Source organism: Phallusia mammillata, chromosome 1, assembly GCF_965637545.1.
Source record: "Phallusia mammillata chromosome 1, kaPhaMamm4.hap1.1, whole genome shotgun sequence".
In the NCBI taxonomy this organism is placed as follows: Eukaryota; Metazoa; Chordata; class Ascidiacea; order Phlebobranchia; family Ascidiidae; genus Phallusia; species Phallusia mammillata.
The window spans coordinates 8,710,171-8,722,337 of record NC_137252.1 but is presented as its reverse complement, the minus strand read 5'-3'; the positions used below and the strand labels follow the sequence as shown (position 1 = coordinate 8,722,337).

The window sequence follows — 12,167 nt, the reverse complement described above, 5'->3', positions numbered from 1 at the left end:
GGCGAAATCGTTCTTGATAAAAGGGTTAAAAATATCTGACCGAAATTTGAAGGCAATCAAACGGATAGACTACAACCAAATTTGGACAAGTAAACAGAAAGTGAAATATGACGTAACACTGGTGTGTGACGTAACTTGAACCTATTCGTCAAGGTTCAATACAAATGTGATTTAATATGCTAATAGATAATCCCCCCCACAAAACAAATGATAGAACGCAATCTATCCGGTTCGGTGTGCGTATAGACATAAATGGTAAACGTACATGCTTATCTAAGGAATTTATAAAACACCATACCTCACGACAGACCCACATTTAGCTTATTTTTGATGGTTTAGGACTAGGTGAATTGTAGAAAACTGATTGGCCGAAAGCACAAAACTACCTACTGCAGTGGTCAGCAACCACCAGGCTGTGGCCTGATGGCGGTCCGTGAGGAGTTCGTATACCGAGCGGTATACTTTGACAAATTACTGTGACAAATTTTTGAATGCCCGTGTGGTGACCCAGTCTACCATCAGTGCCGGATTAACCATTAGGCAAAGTAGGCACGTGCCTACCGGCCAGTCAAAAATCCCGGCCACTTTCAAATCACACAATGATTTGGCAACACTGATAATTTGGAACTAATTTTTTAGTTGGCAACCCTGATTTTCGGGCCACTTATAAAATGTGCCTACAGGCCAGCAGACCCTTAATCCGTCACTGTCTACCATGGAGTGTGTGGCTTTTAATGCGTACTAGATATTTTTTAATGTTTGAGTTATGTGATGCCTTTGCTACACAATTATAAGATAGGTATAAGAAACACCTTTAAACTTGGAATGTCCTTGTGGTGTCTGCTCTTGTGGTGACTTTTAGGCTACTAAACCTTCTCAAAGACTATGGAGTGGAAAAAGAATTAGCCCAAATAGGTCAAAGCCCTGTTTGGCTTCAACTTAGTATGTTATAGTAAAACTGATACACTTCCCGTTCATAATGGGGCAGTTAATTAAAATATTAAATGACCACGCGACTTCGCCACGCAACAGTTATTGTCAGCGGCGGATTTGTATTGCGGGGCTACTGTTGTCTGATAAAGTCGAACGTTTGAAAGAAAAGTTTAGGAAATTAATCATATTGCTGACTATGTCAAGTAATATAAAATTACTATACTGTACTATACTAAAATGCCTCAGAGTTTTTTTTAACCCAAAGACAGCATAATGGCAGATAGAGGAATCAGAGTGCAAGATTTCTTTACATTCTTTGATGTATTTGTTAACATCCCTAACAATGCTAAAAGGAAAAAGCCAGCTTGAAAATATTTCAATTGTAAAGGACAGGCGTACTGCATCAGAAAGGATCCATGTTGAGAGTCATAGGACTCGCTAAAATATACAAGATATTAAAACAATCCATGCCTCATTATGCTGCGCCTGTCAAATAAACTTATTTTTGTTTGTTAATTTGTTTTATGTTGATAAATGTTATGCAATGTACTTTTAGAGATAAGTGTTAAATTTTTTTGTGTATGTCAGTTAGGTTATGGCATTTCTGTCCAGGACAATGTGTTTTGTTTGTGGATAGCAGTGGTTCCCAACCTTTTTTTGTCGCGACCCAAATACTTACCAAAATTTTGTTTTGTGGCTTCTCGCGACCCATCGATATGCATTCTTACTATTTGGGTTGTATTTTTGTTTGTAAATCAGGAAAGTTTTTCGAAAATTACTACGCTAGTTTGAAAAATTAAAAACATCAAACAAAAATTGTTCGTTTTTCCGCCAACTTTAGTGCTGGTTCAAAGCATTATGAGCCAGACAACGCTTAACAGTGATCTCACACAAACATTATGACGTCACAAACAGAATAATTCACTATCACGCCAAATAGCCATGAAATTGTTGTTGGGAAACAATTTATAGCCTTGGTAAATAACAAAATAATGCTACGAAACGTAGATATTCTAGATACTCTAATTGTCACAAAAACTAGCGACCCAACAGAATTTACAGGCGACCCAACTTTGGGTCGCGACCCATAGGTTGGGAAACACTGGCCTATAGGACTATCTGGCTGTTGCATTAAAACATCCATGCTTTTATTTTATTTAGGTGTGTGTATTTTTGACAGTAATTATGATTACCAACAAACTTGGACTCTGTGAATACTTTTTTGTGGTTTGTTTCTTACATTATTTTACCAAATGGCTTCTGTGTAGCAATGCGTATTATATATTTTTGTGTATTTTTATTTTAGCGGCACATCTGACACGTAAAGTCCAGCGGCCTTAGATGTCGCGTTTTTTAAAACTACACGCCCTAGCACTTACGTAATCGTAAAAACGTTTCTTGTAGCCGCCTTTCGTGTACGATAATCAATTCCTTTGTTTCGGAGCGACACTACCTTTGCCCCGAGTTACAGTACCACGTTGTCGCTTACTATATATTTGCGTTTGCTAATCCAATAAAACAGACACTCACTTACTTACTTTAGACAAAGTTATCGCCAACGCTATACTTTACGTTTGTTGTAGTTTTATATATATATTGTTTAATAAACCTTGTCTTACGTTCTAGTTGTATTAGTCAGGTGTCGTCAGAGTTCTTTATTTTTTGAGTCAGATCGCGCATTTCCTTTCTTTCTTTAAACGTCGCATAAAAACTTGCTTTATTGCAACACTTGAAATGAAAATAAACTTTCACTTGTTCCTCAGTTGTGTGTGGTATTTGATCCAAGCTGGTTATTTAAGTATCTATTTTGGGCCAAGCGGAATATTAGAGGCTATAAAGCTTATAATCGAGAGTTTAATTTATGTTCTAATAGTTACATTAAAATGTTAATGTAAACAGATTTTAGCAAACTAAATTTGTATGGAGGAATTAGATTTGAATATTGACTAAAAGGGTGCACAGGACAAAAAAGGTTGGGAACCACTGCATTAGATGGTGGGGCTAACTGACAAGAAGTAACCAAATCGGAAATAGAAGTTGCGACAGCTAATTTGGGTATTACATATATTAAACCTAATTCGAACTTGGAAAGTCTTGTCAAATTTTTTTACAACAAAAACATGTCACAGGAAGAAGTACAACCGAAAGCAAAATATTTGAAACGTGTTTAGCAGCAAAATAGAGTAAACGAATCGCAGTGTGACAGTAACAGTTCAGAATTTGTCGACACTAATACGCAGTCAAAGTGTGATGTAAGTTTTTGGACCCCTTCAGATATATTAGCGGACCAAACTTCATTCGTTTTGCCGTCAGACGACTTGGAAAAACTTTACGGTTTTGTAAACGGTCGTTATATTCGCAATAGAAATTAGACTGATACGTTTAGAAACTTGCTAAAAAAGTCAAACAGTTTTTGTTCTTTTGTGTTCATAACCCACCACTGAAACAAACCGACCAATGCGTTTTTTTATTGTTTTGGCAATTGCAAGTTTGAATTTTGCACCCGCAAATTCGAGAATGTAATCCAGTGTTTCTTAACCTTTTTTGCGCGCGTACCCTTTCAGCTTTTATAAAAAAATTCTCGTACCCCCAGCCTAAAATGGCCGACGGAAGTAAATAAAATTGAAATTGTAACAATAGGAATTAAACTCAGTGTATTTGTAACTTGGGTGTTGAATACATGCATGAAAACAGTATTGTATAAGTAGTACAAAACTATAACCCGTTCTGGATACTGTATGTAACAAAGTATCTTGTTACGCATTTTTCACAAATATGCCTAAATAGCATAGAATTTCACCCTGCATGTCGTACCCCCTGCTTTGATGCTTCGTACCCCCAAGGGGTACACGTACCCCTGGTTAAGAACCCCTGATGTAATCTATAATAACTTTGAACTGAATATTGTTATCCAAGGCCAGTTTGAAAATAGTCAGAAACGCCAAAAATCTTTCCTAGAAAACCCTAACAGTATGAGAAACACCAAAAATTGGAAACTATTTTGCAGTAAAGATATAAATAACAAATTGTTCTTTACTTAACTTTATTTCGCAAAACGTACCATTGAACTGCAGTAACCTATCGCCGTGCGAAATCTCAATGACCTTATGACGGGTATTTTAATAGAACGCAGTCCTTCGTGTTCAACAATAACGTTACGAAACTCACACATTGTTTCTCGAGTTTACTTGTCAAAAATAAATAGCTACGTTGTGATGGAAAATCGTTTTACCGGGTTTTACCGTATTAACGAGTATACGAAACCAAAGCATCGTTTATCGAGTTTAAATCACGTCTGAGGTACAAACCTTCGCCCATACTAAAAATAAAACATACAGCCAATGCAGTCCAAAACATTTGTTTAAAATTTCAGCACAGTAGGGCTTGCATTTTTGAATCAAAAGACTGGCAAACCTAAAAACGAAGATGTCAGGGTTTAGGGGTGAAAATGGGTTAATCTAACTAAAAGTATAAAGTTTTTATGTAAAGTTTTATAAGTTTTTTCTGTCTAACGCTGGTTTGTTAAACGCGTTTGGTCAAGAAAGAGTGCTCTAAATTTACACAGATGTTAGCTATTGATCCCAATTTGGTCCTCCTAAAGTTTGAAGCCGCGGTTCACACACACGCCCCCAAATCGTAAAATTTTAAAACGGCTGTACTGACTAAAGTGCATGACCTAGATCAGTGATTCTCAAACCCGGCTTTTAGGGCCGCATGCGGCTCCCACAAAACCTCAGAAAACCAGCAAAGATTGCTATTTTAGCTTTCAAGGTAATAATCTTTAGCGATTTCTCAAGGTTTCGTTTTTTGCGGCTCCCTACACACTTAAAAAACTACCATTTGGCCCCAACAATAAAAATATGTTTAAGAACCACTGATCTAGATCTAGGAGGTTCATGCTTTGTTGGTTGCTGCAATGTAAGGTATTCTAAAAGATTTTCTAACTTTTTATTGGATCGACCTAAAATTTTAAACGATTGTTATTATAGGTTGCTCGTTTGGTATCTAAAAATGTGCCCTAATCGGCCAAATGGTTACTTTTGCAGACCATAAAATGTGTAGCCTACACTGTCAGATATTGTTGCCTCGGTTATTTATAGACCCTCGTCCTGTCTGCTTTAACTTCAACTGTCTTCTTGACTCGAACTGCAGCAACATTAATTTGCGACATTCTTATGTTTAAATCAGCTGAAACATAATGCAAAGTTATCCTTTCACAATTTTATTTTGAGTATTGACACAGCATTTATCGTTTCACACAATTCCAAAACCTCCGTTCTTTAAGGCGAAAAACAGCACTATTTATACTCCCACAATGCAACGGTAAACTTCTTCTCTTTCACATAAATTGCGTTTGTTAATGTTACTCTTAACTGGACAAAGTCCATCTTTGCCTTTTTTAGGTGTCAAGAATGTATTTGAAAACATGCACGTTGACGTCAGTGGGACTGAACATTTATAACTGAGAAATACAAGGCAAAATGTATAAAAATACCTTATGACTTAACCCATAAACATGTACCTGAAAATCATGTGAAATATACGTTTTGCGGACTATTTACGTTTGTTCTTTATAATGGCTGCAAACGCTGCTCCAATACAGCGTGCAAAGCAAAACGTGCAATTCGCGTGAATTATTGCATTTTATCCATTTGGTCTATTACAGATTCAATACTTAAGTCATGCATAAATTAGACAAAACGGTATTGTTGAACACTAAGGACTGCATGCTATTGAAAACGGTATCAGAAGGTCCGAGAGAGGTTACTACAGGCCAATGGTACCCCTTTTTCAAAGTTATTTGAAAAACAATTTGTTATGTATACCTTTACAGCAAATGGCTTTTTAATTTATAGTGTCTGTAATGCAACTGTTACGGCTTTTTAGGAAAAATTTGTATCCCACACATTTGTGTCGCACTTTTAGAATTACTGTTTTAAGGTTCGTGTTGTACAAGCATAGCTTTCATCTTATAGTTGCTTCACAACCTTCATCCCCGGACAGCCCTAACCTAGGTAGAATTGATCCCTTATCCACCTCTGCACGTTGTTGTGAAACCAAACTAAATTGATGTATCCTTTTTTGTACTGCGTTTTATTTCTTACAGTTTATTCATTTAAAGAATGTTTTCAAAGAAAACCAATTCTAAAATTCACCATAATCTAGTGGTAATATCCTAATCTGTATATTTTTGTAGGGCGCTAGATAGCCTGGTTCTTCAAGGATACTCTGGAAAGCAAGACCACTCTATTCTCAACAATAATAGGCAAATTTTCACAAAGATTTTTGCTGCACCAACATAAATCTACCAAACTGAAGCTTTGGTGGATCACTAATTTTAATCCACTTTCTGTATTTTGAACAAATCTTATATTGTATGTGTATAAGTTACTTTCACTAAGAATGCTTCCTAAGTTCCCATGTATGTTTACCTGTATTTTTATGCAATTGGTTTCTTTGAAATTACTAGAAAGAATAAGTTTGCAAAAAAAAATATTTTATGCAATTTTATAGGTTTTTACACTATGCAAAGAACTTCTGTACAATTTCTTCACCTCATTTGTCCTGTGTAACAATAAATTGCTTGTGTTTAATGAATAAAGCCTTAATTGTACCAAAAGAGTAGAATAATGAACAATTACACTATTTTGTTAAAACAAGAAATATTTTTGCATGGGGATGTCTTGTTTTACTCGTGTTATTCATTTCTCTGATGCCTTTTGAGGATAAATGAAGTTGCATTGGCTCTCACTGACCCGGTCGCGCATACATTACTTTCGTTACTATTTTGTTTATGCAATTGTTTCAATGACAAGCGTGACGAATAAAATATTGATTGATTAATTGATTGCATATTTGCTTACTGTGCTGAAAAAAGTGCAAAAAACTAATTATTTTTGTTTGTCATTGCACTATTTATAATTAGACCAGATTTCAAAGTTAAAATTTGCCTGGTCAGCGTCATGTAGCAATATTACCTTTCGGCAATAGATGTGATCAGGTTTTTTTTTAAGGTTTGGTTTGGGTGACCGCTAAGTAGTTTTAAGAGACCGCAAGTGTTTCATTTAAATACCAAAAAATAGCCATATTTGCTTAAACGAATTATTTATTAGGCTACTGGCAGTGCACAATCACAGAACAAATTTTTCAGGTTCTATCTCATGCAACAAAACAGATTCGCAATCCCGTTCCCATCCGCCAGCTTCCATTTCTTCGTTGTTTGCAGATTCCAACGCCTTCAATGCTCGCACTGTCACTGTTCGTCGGTCCTTTGTTTTTTGCCACTTCTCAGCTATCTTTTGTGCATCCTCGTCAGTGAGCTGCTCCGGACCGTTCATCGAAATGTTGATTAGAGCATTCAGGGTGATATCTAGTAGCCTATTTCGTTGCTTGGTTTTAACACGACATAGAGTCGAAAATCCTCGCTCTGGCCAGGCGGTTGCTAGAGGAATTGACAATGCAATGCAGCAAAGTCGATGCAGCTCTGGAAACATTTGCTGGAATACGTTGTCTCGAGCAATTTTGCTGCAGACATCACCGGGATCTTGGCAGAATTCAAATTCTGGCATTGGCATTCTATCTTTCAACGTTTGATAGTCATTTAGTACTTTCAAGGTTTGTTCAGCAGGAACAATGTCAAATCTTCTCATAAGCAGCGAGAGATCATCATTCCCATAAAGCTGGCGCTGAGGGGTATCAAGAGGAGTCTCATATTAGCATCAAAGATTCGAAAAGCAGAGAGTACCTCAGGCTCAGGGAAACTTTCTTCGAGATTACAGAGCAGTGCCTCACAGTATGTTTCTGTGGTGAATCGCAGCAGTTTAAAATCATCTTCAAGAAGTGTATTTTGAGATCTTGGTAAAATTTTTGAAATCTTCTCCCAGTCAAGTTTTAGGCTGTTTAAAACCTGATCTGAATTGGCAATGCTCCTAATTTCTTTTTTGCATATTGAAAGTGCCGACTGCATGTGAGAAAAGTGAAAACTACCTTTTTGAAACAACAATGATAACTTGTTGAGATGGACCAAAGCAGCATTCAGCAAGTAAAGGGAGAAAAGAAAGCGTTTGGAGCAAATTAAATAAAGAATACCAACTGCTGTGCAATCTTTCTTCTCGGTAGCAAAATATTGGAGCGTAGCGTGTACAGCAGGCAGTTCTGCTTTCATTGTGATTACAGCCTGACCATGAGATAGCCAGCGAGTACGACAGGCTTTAACTAATTTTCGCGCAGACGAATCAACATCAACAGTTTGCATTTCTTGTAGTTTTGCGGTGTTGAGCGGCGAAATTGAAAAGTACTTCCACGTCTGGACTAAGCCACGTTCGCAATCCTGGATGTGTTGTAGCTCCTTTACCGAGGCTAAGCGATGCGCATGGCAGTGCACATGCCAAGGCTAAGCGATGCGCATGGCAGTGCACTGTGTAGGTAATCGGATTTTGTGCAGTCAATTTCTGTGAGAGGGTATTTCGGCGGCCTATCATTGCAGCAGCTCCATCGCATGCAATAGCGACATGTTTACCCACATCAAGACTGTAGTCAGCAGCGACCTCTTTTCAGAGTCGGAATGGGTTGGCAGCAGTTTCCCCGCGAGCGTCTATCCGACGGATATCCAAAAATGCAGTTGCCTGGCGTCCCTTTTTATTGACGTACTGAACAAATGTAATATGTTGCTGCAAAGTAGCAATATCGGTTGTCTCGTCGACCATGGTAGCCCAGCATAGGCTTCGCTTGACATCAGCAACGATGCGATCAGTCAGATGGTCGGAGATGAGCAAAATAAACTCCGTCACTGCTGTTGAACTATGTCGCAGGTCACGAAGCCGGTCATTGTGACCAATGCGGTCAACCAGTGTTTGCAAGGAAGCAACTTTTCGATTCGCTACTTCCTCTTTCAGTACCCAGTAAATTAGGTGTACTCTCTCAGCCACTGTTTTGGTTTTATTTAATACACGATCTTGATACTTTGTGTGAAATAGCGAGACACGTTGGTTCTGTTCCAGTTTAACTGTGCTTGCTGGTGTTGCTCCGAGCTCAGATGCATATCCAGACGAGAGGGGCGCTGAGGTCTGGCGGGTACGCTGGTGTAAACATCAGCAAACTTGCCTCGGCCAGTGATAGCTACTGGATGCTTGGAGCAAAGCAAACATATTATGCCTCCGTCAGCATGGAGGGTGAACACGTTCATTCGTAGAGCATCATCAAAACCTTTCAGTTTAATCCACGATTGAAATATCTTGTTGGATGGTGCAGTTGGAACAGTCGTCGACAATGCAACAGGAAGAGTCGACTGCTCTTGAACATTTTCAGCAGAATTGCGGGCATTCAGTAAAACACAATCAGAACTTGTGGTGCTGTTGGCAGATGCGGTTTCGGGGGTCAGAGCAGCAGTACGTGTTTTCGGTTTACCAGAAAAGAACTGATTTATACTTCGATTGTTAGGTTTTTCAGAGGATAAGCGTTTACGCTGCGACATTTTCACCTGAAATAACTCACAAAAACTTTTAAGTTAAAAAATAGAAAGAGTATTTAAGAAATAGCCTATTCTAAATTTTATCGCAAAAATAATCTTTCTATCTCAAAAATGCTCAAGATAGCGACTGTCACGTCTTCCTTTTCTTTTACCAGGAAAGAGATCGCTGATCAATTAACGACTGAATAGTTCTACTTCTGAGATCGCTGATCAAAATCTTCAGAGAACTGGCAAAAAGGGCGATGTAATCTACAATAGCACTTGCAAATAACGCATTAAAACTTGATAGCAGCTGTCAGCACTTCAACGTATTTCTTAATTTCTGTCCTTCCTCTCTTTTACACTCAAAATATGCCGCCTTATATAATGCCAAAAATATTCTCCCACCTACGAGAAGCTTCGGTTAAGTTACGTCACAAATAATTGTTAAAATTAAACGTCAGGTTGAGTAAATACGTTTATGACATCATAAGCTTCATAATATTCAGTTTAAGTCAGAGAAGAGTCCAGAAGGAATAGAATTAACTCGAATCTAGGTTTTGCAAGAAAAGCAATTATTACGTTATTTCTGATTTCAAAGGTTACTTTAGGACAAACATTAATCTCTAAAGATGCGGTACAAACCTAGGCATTTAAACTACATACAATCAACGCAACATAAAATGAATTATTTGACAAGGCACAGCTTAAATGATTGTGACAGCGACCAAACAGCCTGACCAACAGGGCCGCCAAAGTGTGCTTGTTGGCTTCTGCTGGTTATGTTTCCACACGTAAAAACTGATCATTATGCGCCATAAATCAGAAATAAACATGAACGAGTATCGACGGTGCACTTCTTTTGTGAATAACTCTTTGATTCAGCTGCTGTATCTCCACTTATTCTTTTTTCCGGACGTGAACTATTGATCGTAGGCTATATTCGTATTATCGACAAGACATAGCGAGAAGCAACCATTACTTTTCTACTGTAGTTGCAAGTCCAAATTTTGGGAAACCGCTGGAGAAATTTGGGGGACCGTTTCGGTCCCCCAAAACACCTTAAAAAACACTGGATGTGATTGGCTTGAGTGTAATTAGCTAATTATGTTTAGGCCTATGTTGGTAAACTTGCTAAGTGCTTGATTGCGATCACTTAAGCGACACATTTTGATTTACTTTGCCTATTCTTCCCTGCAGTTTGTCCACCCTCTTGTGCCATGGGCGATGGCCCTATTCGATGTTTATTACAATTGTATTTATTGCGACCAAAAACATAAACTATTTGGGTAGAAGTTTTTTAGGTGCGGGGCTATAATTATTAAGTTGAAAAATACAAGGTCAAAGTGTATGTAGGCTATGTTTATTATTGTTTCAAAACTGAAAAATATTGCCGAATGTGAGTTTTTTGTTAGTGTAGGGTTACACTAATATCTTAGCATAACTCCAGATGGTTTTATTAAATATTTTAGGCGAAACCAAACTTGCGTTGTATAGCATATTGTTACATGTTCCTTAACATTCCCGTTTTTGACAAGTTGGTATTATTAACACAGAGGCAAAAAAACAGCATAGAAAAAACGTTAAAACGTAAACTTTTGGGGTCCTTGGGAAAAGAATTGTGAAAACTGCTTCAGGTTTGGCTACAAAACGTTAAAATTACTGAGGTTAAGAGCACGAAACGGAACTGAACCCATACCTGCGAACAGTGCACGGTAAAAAAAATTTGGGAGTTTGATAGAATTAAAATTAAACGAAAGAGGATTTGAACCGGTTTATAAAACCAGAACAAAACCCGAACCCGCAAAGATAGATTTATTAAAACCTAAACCGAACTCGATCCACTTAAAACAAAACAAAGTGAACCTGAACCCATACGACAAGCGGTTTAACTCCCTGGTTAAGAATGTTTTTACAAATTATTTTCGGACTCAGATTTTACGTCAAGTTTCCGGACATGTTTATTGTTACGTCAGCGCATGCGGTAATTATAGCGTGATCTTTTTTTGATACCGTTGCCAGTTTTTGTGTGTCACAAACTGGGGTCGATTGAGCCATCGAATAGACTTCAGGAAGTTATGTTCACTAAGTGCACGGAACGCTTGATCGACTGGATTTACCTTGTTGACGTGTCTCCATTGACTGGCTCGGGATACATCTTCGATTTTGGCCAAGCTATTTGGAAAGCGCTTGTTGCAGTTGCCAATGCTTTGGAGAACCGCAGACGAATCCGTACCGAACTCAGATTGGTATTCGACTAGTCCTAGCTCCTTTTTCACAAAGCCCCCGTCCGGCGTAGGCTTCAGCCTGCATTACATCGAAGTTAAAACCGAACTTGTCCGACAAAACGTTCCACCGAACTTCTAGCACCCCTTTACACCGAACTCCTAGCATTTCACGGCCAGCTCCTTCACCAATTTAGTCTGTTTTCCATAAATGGAAACAAGAACTCACTCGCTGTTGCTAAACCCTTTGGTCGGTCGAAGTCCCTTTAATCTTGAGAAGTGCACAAACACCTGTGATCAACTGAACTGCTTCTGTTTCAGTCGACACGGACTTTAAACAGTCGTCAACGTGGAAAGAAATTGCTCAAAAGTCTAAACGCATGAACCAGCATCCCGTAAGCGGTGGGCTTCTTTAACACATCGCCATCTGGCCACCACAAGAACCGAAGTGCATCGCAATCTGTCGGCTTTACACTGATCAGATGTAACATGGCCTCTACGTCGGCCACAAGAGCCGCCCTTTCCATCCGGAACCTAAAAAGAACAAGAGTTGGTCAGAT

The 12,167-nt window shown here is 38.4% G+C and overlaps 1 long non-coding RNA gene across 1 annotated transcript; it reads left to right on the top strand.

The window, feature by feature from the left end:
• Positions 1-2,199: 2,199 nt before the first annotated feature.
• LOC145209023 (uncharacterized) lies at positions 2,200-6,782 on the top strand. The gene is made up of 2 exons (XR_013854985.1): positions 2,200-5,948; positions 6,131-6,782. It is a non-coding gene; the product is annotated as an uncharacterized LOC145209023 (long non-coding RNA).
• The last annotated feature ends 5,385 nt before the right edge of the window (positions 6,783-12,167 follow it).